Source organism: Argiope bruennichi, unplaced genomic scaffold (genome assembly GCF_947563725.1).
Source record: "Argiope bruennichi unplaced genomic scaffold, qqArgBrue1.1 scaffold_27, whole genome shotgun sequence".
Taxonomy (NCBI): Eukaryota; Metazoa; Arthropoda; class Arachnida; order Araneae; family Araneidae; genus Argiope; species Argiope bruennichi.
This window is the reverse complement of record NW_026605932.1, coordinates 103,329-110,000: the sequence shown is the minus strand read 5'-3', so window position 1 is coordinate 110,000 and position 6,672 is coordinate 103,329. Positions and strand designations below refer to the sequence as shown.

At 33.3% G+C, this 6,672-nt stretch overlaps 1 non-coding gene across 1 annotated transcript in view; it reads right to left on the bottom strand.

Moving 5' to 3' along the window:
- The window catches only part of LOC129961518 (small subunit ribosomal RNA), a 1,814-nt gene extending 1,050 nt beyond the window's left edge, over positions 1-764 (bottom strand). The window contains exon 1 of the ribosomal RNA XR_008783786.1: positions 1-764. This exon is cut by the window's left edge and continues 1,050 nt beyond it. This is a non-coding gene — a ribosomal RNA (small subunit ribosomal RNA).
- Between the last annotated feature and the right edge of the window lie 5,908 nt (positions 765-6,672).

The window sequence follows — 6,672 nt, the reverse complement described above, 5'->3', positions numbered from 1 at the left end:
TTTCAAAGTAAACGTGAGGGTCTCCGCCCACAACCGGTGAAGATCATAGACAGAAGCCCCCTGAACGCTCGGCAGCGAACAGTAACCACCGGTAGGCGGACCGTCCGGCCGGAGCTGAGATCCAACTACGAGCTTTTTAACCGCAACAACTTTAATATACGCTATTGGAGCTGGAATTACCGCGACTGCTGGCACCAGACTTGCTCTCCAATGGATCCTCGTTAAAGGATTTAGAGTGTACTCATTCCAATTACGGGGTCTCAAAAGAGTCCCGTATTGTTATTTTTCGTCACTACCTCCCCGTGCTGGGAGTGGGTAATTTGCGCGCCTGCTGCCTTCCTTGGATGTGGTAGCCGTTTCTCAGGCTCCCTCTCCGGAATCGAACCCTGATTCCCCGTCACCCGTTACGACCATGGTAGGCGCGTAACCTACCATCGACAGTTGATAAGGCAGACACTTGAAAGATACGTCGCCGGGACGAGCCCGTGCGATCAGCCCAAAGTTATACAGAGTCACCACAAGAGACGGACACGAGGCCCGATTGGTTTTGGTCTAATAAAAGCGCTCGTTCCCGAAGGTCGGAGCTCTGCTGCATGTATTAGCTCTAGAATTGCCACAGTTATCCAAGTAGTAAGGTACGATCCAAGGAACCATAACTGATTTAATGAGCCATTCGCGGTTTCGCCTTAATACGGCATGTACTTAGACATGCATGGCTTAATCTTTGAGACAAGCATATGACTACTGGCAGGATCAACCAGGTAACTTCCATCGTTCGTTAGAACGTTCGGAAAATGCACTCCGAATCCTTACATTTCACGAGTCGCGACCATCTCAGTCGCGGGGGACGCCTCGACAACGGAGGATCCCTCAGTCAATCTCGCTTTTTGTGTAGGTATTCCCCGTGCAATCTACAGAGGTTCTATAGTCTCACGACTTCCCCGACGGCTTCAACGCCGCGGGGCGAGTGCGGAGGCATCGAGAAGATATGTGCGCTGGACACAGATGCAGAAAACCAATCAATTCCTTTAAGTACGGTTCTGCTCGTCGCGTCAACGGCACGGGGGCCGAGCCGCTCGCAGAGAGGCTGAGATAGTTTGGAAGCGGCCGGAAAGACGGAGAATATCTCCCCGCCGATCGCAGCCTTAGTAGCAGAAGAATAACACCCTCGATCCCGGAGGCAGCGTCCGACCGACCCATCACGAACCGAGAACCGATCCGATCGAGCACGACAGACCCACCGTCAACGTTAGAGGACCGCTTTCCCGGAGGTAGCCAACCGGTACTAACAACCCAATCCCGTTGCCGAAACCTCAGACAAGTACGCGAGATTACGACGCGTTTTTAAAACGCATTCTGTCTCGCGATCGACCACTGTTTCCAGCAGTCACCTGCTACTCATATAGGGCTACGGACGATCCCTTATGTTCCGCTCGTGATCGCGAGTGGCGCGCGCTTCGCCCAGCCACCAGGCGACCGGAAGAAGCCGCCGCGGGCGAAAATAAGAAAAATTGTGCACTGGCAACCCGTTTCGCCGAACTAGTGCGACGTAGTATTTAGCGCTCTTCTCGGTGATTGGACTTTGAAGAAAATCGCGACTTCTCCCCTATTTGCACTTAGAAGGAAATCTCGGGTGGCGTCTTTCTCGTGTTCCGACTAGGACTTTGCCGATAATCTCACATCGTCGGACTTGGACGGAAAACTCGCGAATCGACTATCACCTTATCGCGCGTTCTGATGTGGACTTTGCCGAAAAACGCGACTTCTCACATCGTTGGACTTAGTAGAAAATTTCACCTTATCGCGTGCACCTATTAGGACTTTGCCGAAAATCGCGCATCTCTGTTTTTCCTTAAAATGTTTACATTTTGACTTTTCATTAATTACTTTTTGTGAATTTTTATTAAAATGTTGATATTTATGAAATTGTTTACGTTTCTGAATTTAAAATGTCAAGTAACATGTTAATTCACTCAAATACAAATTTATACAGTTTTAATACGCTGAAATTAAGTTAAATACCTGTATTTGCAGAATGTATTTTTATTTAGAACTCAATTTGGTGTTAATATTATAAAAATAATGAAATAAAGCCTTTAAATGTTGTTAAATACTTGATTCAAACCTAAAAGTAGGCCAAGCACTTAAATTCTAGTAAATTAAGATAAATGTCTGGTAAAGTTCATATTTATATGCATTCGCAGAAATAATTCAAGTGTTCTTTGAAGAAATTCTTATTTAGAACTCAATTTGGTGTAAAGAATGTCAAATTAGTGAAGTAAAAGCTGTAAATGTTCTTGTATACTTCATATGAACTTCAAATTGTGTTAATGAATGCACAAGTTGTTTAGTTTCCTTCATACAATGTGTAATGTATCTTCTAAATTCTTTAAGCAGTGTAAAAAATGAAATGTCTTTCAAATTCAAACAATTTCTACTGTAAATACTGAGTTAAGTACAAATACTGTCTTTTAATATGTTAAATTGAACATATAATTGAGTGCAAGCTTTAATATAAATGTATTCCTTCATGATATGAATAGGTAACAGTTGTATAAAGAAACCTCAAGTCTTAAATGAATGTTTAATGTTACTTTGTACTATAAATGCAAAGATATGGTTTTTAAATTCCACAAATTTCTGCATAAAAATGTTATTACCAACTATATTTTGTGTGCAGATTCTTCATGTACTATTTACAATCAAAGAATGCATACATTTCTTCAAATATTTCATCCAGAATCCATATGATTATACTTAGTATGTCTGTAAGCTTCATCTTTAATCAGCGTGAAATGTTTCATCATATAACAGGTTGTTCTAGTTATTAAATGTTGTTTATAATGTAAGGAAATCTTCATCTTCAGGTAAATACAATTTGTAGATGCATATTACTTGTTCAAACAAGTTGGCTGTAATGTATATTGTTTACTTTCACTGTAAATGTAACCCTTTTCTAATATTAATGTTTTTTTCATGTACAGCATTCTCTTGTTAATGTTTAATTTTATGTTATATTCTGTTGAATACAGGCATAAAGCTTGTACCTCCAATACATAAATGATTTAGAGTCCTTTGTCCAACTAAAATTTATGTGTGGGTTCCTATTTCTTCAAACAACATTTACATGCAAAGAATGTTTAATCTTAACTAAGCTTCATCTTCAAACTGTGCAAAATGTTCCCATTCTTTACTTGTAATACAATGTGAAATGCAATAACTTTCTCCTACTGCAAGTTGTTTAGGTTTAATCTTGTTCAAAATGTGACTGACATACTTATTTCATGTTAAATACAAACATACAGTTTGTGGATTCTACTCATAGGTGTTTATTACTTGTTCAAACAGATTATATAAATAGATAATACTTATATGATGAATGATTACTATTAAGTACATGTGAAATTTAACCTTACACTGAAATTGTAACCTCTATCTAATATTAATATAAAATTTATATGTATTTATTCATGTAAACATTGCGTGAAGTGTAATGTCATATTTATATTGTGTTAAATAGAGGTATAAAAATTGCATACATTATGAAGATTGTTATTTCCAATTCTAATTAATGTATAGCTTCTTTACACAATATTGACAATGAATGAATACATAGATTTCTTCAAATGTTTCATCCAGTATCTATATTATTATGTTCAGCTTCTTATTTACTTAATGAGAAATGTTTCTACATATTACAAGTTGTTTTTAAAGTTCAATGTCATGTAAATTGCACTGTAATATAGTTTGAAGCTGCAATATGCAAGTGCTTATTACATGTTGAAACAAGTTATATAAATATGTTTCTATAAAAGTCCAACCTGTGTGTAATTTTACCTTACAAAACAATTGTACTCTCTTAATGTTGTAATGCATTCTTTGGTTCATGTGAAATGTTTCATTCATTGTTCATGCAAACACTGTATCAAATGGAACATTAGAAATTACTTACATTGTGTTATATATAGGCATAAGTTTGAACATTCAATGAAGAAGTTATTAATAGTATTTTTTACAATTAAAATATATCTGCAAGATTCTTCTTTCTTCATACAGTGTTTACAATAAGAATACATTAATTGCTTCCCATGTTTCATCAAATGTTTAAGTTAGCATATTCTTTAATCTATATGAAATTTACCCATTTTTACATTTAGTGTTATGTGAAATGCAGTAAAATACTCATAAACTGTTAACTATAAACATACAAGAGCATATAACTTATACATGAAGTTCCATATAAAATGATTATTCTGTAAAACATTTATAAACATTGTAATTGTTATCTTTCTTTTAGTGTAAACATTGTGAGAAATTTCTGTTTGTCGAAACAAACATCCATATTAAACTATGCCAGTTATTTGTAAGTTTTATTAATGTAAAGAATACTCAAAAAGTGTCACATGTACTTATTATGCATGAAACAGACCTTACAAGTTTCAATATTAAAACTGTTAACGTGTAAGACAGTTACATTCTTTTATACTGAGTGGTTTATATTTCCAATATCATTTCTGTCACATATCATTGATATCAAAAAGACATAAATTGTCTCTTATGTGTTCACAAACATTGTAACAACCATCTGAATGCTAAACATGTAAGTGCATACAACATATAAAGCTGCATGTAAAATGATAATTCTTTAATTAATGCAAAACATTAACAAACATAGTCATTGTCATTTCTTTATGTTAATGATGTGTGAAATGTTTCTAATGTGCTAGGTTATGATTTTCAATAATTCAGTAAATACTGTTTGTCGAAAGAAGCTTACGCACTAAACTATCACAGTTATTTGTAAGGTTTATTCATTTAAATAACAATTAAATAGTGTCAAATGTACTTGTTATTGAGAAAAGAACACATGCAAGTTTTTATATTAAAAAGTTAACGTATAATAGTTATATGATTGTGTATTTAATGGTATTCACCATTTCAGACACATACCATTGATATCAAACAGACCTATATTGTCTCTCATATATGTAAACAAACATTATGATAACCATTTCAATGTTACATTTGTTTCAAATTTAATAAATTTTTGTGTAAAAATTTCTCACATTTTGTCTGAAATACAATAAATGCACAGTTGAGTACAACAAAGTCAATTCTATTTTTAAACATAATGCATGTGCACTATTAACATTATTATTTTAAAGCATTAAACATAAAAAGATACATTAACTTCAAATTCCTATTAAATTAACAATCTTTAAAAAGTTATAAATTATATGTAATGCATTTTTTTTCATTGGTAGTTCTTAAATTTGGTTAAAATGATTTGTGTATATGTAACGATGAAGATTATTCTGTGTTGAAACATGACAAGTTTGTATGAAAATAACTAAATTACCTTATCCTTAATGTAAATAAAATTATGAATGTAGTAAAACTCTTATTATCAATGAAAATTCTTTTTCTGATGTGCCATATCTACAAATTTTTTAAATATAAGTAGTGCACACTGCAACTTGAATGTGACCGAGGAATCCTCGTAACAATTCTCTACTCACAAATGTTAAAATGATACCTTTTCTAACCATTAAATCCCTTGACCTCATTATTATCCTCCTTCAAAGCACTTAAAATCATGTGTGTTTCAAATTAAAACACTTTTTGTGAAAATATTTATGAAATTTTGTCTAAAATTCAATAACACTGCATTTCAGTACAACGAGACAGAAGAAATCTTATTCTAAAGCATAGTTCAAACATGAAAAAAGATATGAAATCTAAAAAATTATTAATAAATTAAGATTCCTTATATAGAAAAGAAGTGTAATTAATATATATATTTTAATTGCTATCAATTTCATTTGGTAAAAATGGTATGTGAATATGTAAGGATGAATAATGTTCTACGAAGAAACATTGCAAGTTTGTATTAGTTATTCAAATTCATTTAATATCCTTAATGTGAAAAAAAATATTGAATGCAGTGTACTCAAATATTCATAAAAGTACTATTTTTAAAACTATTACAGTTCATACTTGGCCTAAAAAAAAAGGAGCAGACACTGTTAATTGAATGTTGTCGTGGAATCTTCGAAACACTCTTTTGTTTACAAGTGTGTCAAATACAGTATTCATAAACAGAAATCCACTTACCTCACTATGATCCTTCTTCAATGAAGCAAAAATCAAAACACCTTGTTAATGAAGAGATTTTAATACTATTATTCACATATATCATTTGTTCTTCATTGTTGCCTTTAATATTGTTGATGTAACAATGTGTTGAAAAGTATTAAGAACAATATTCACTGTTGCTTACAGTTAGCTAAGAATAATAGAATCATAAATTGTTACTGGGCATCATTGTTGATGTAACAATGCATTTAAATAGTGTTCATAACTATACTGTCCATTTAGTCTCTAAAGAATTCATAAATTGCATGTATTTAAATAGTAACAATTAACTATTCATGGAAATAATGAATTAACACCTAACACAGTAAACAATATGCTATTTAACATTGTGAAATCAGTCAAACTCCTATCCGAAAACTCAGTGTAGAAATGCTTCCTATGGATTTTCATCAAAACAAGTCTTTTCCACTAAAATTCTTTGAATGAAAATTGAAACAGCTTTCATATATGTTGTCTTCCAGCATCTCTTTGTATGAAGAAAATGATCAACACATCATTTCAGAAGAGTGACATCTA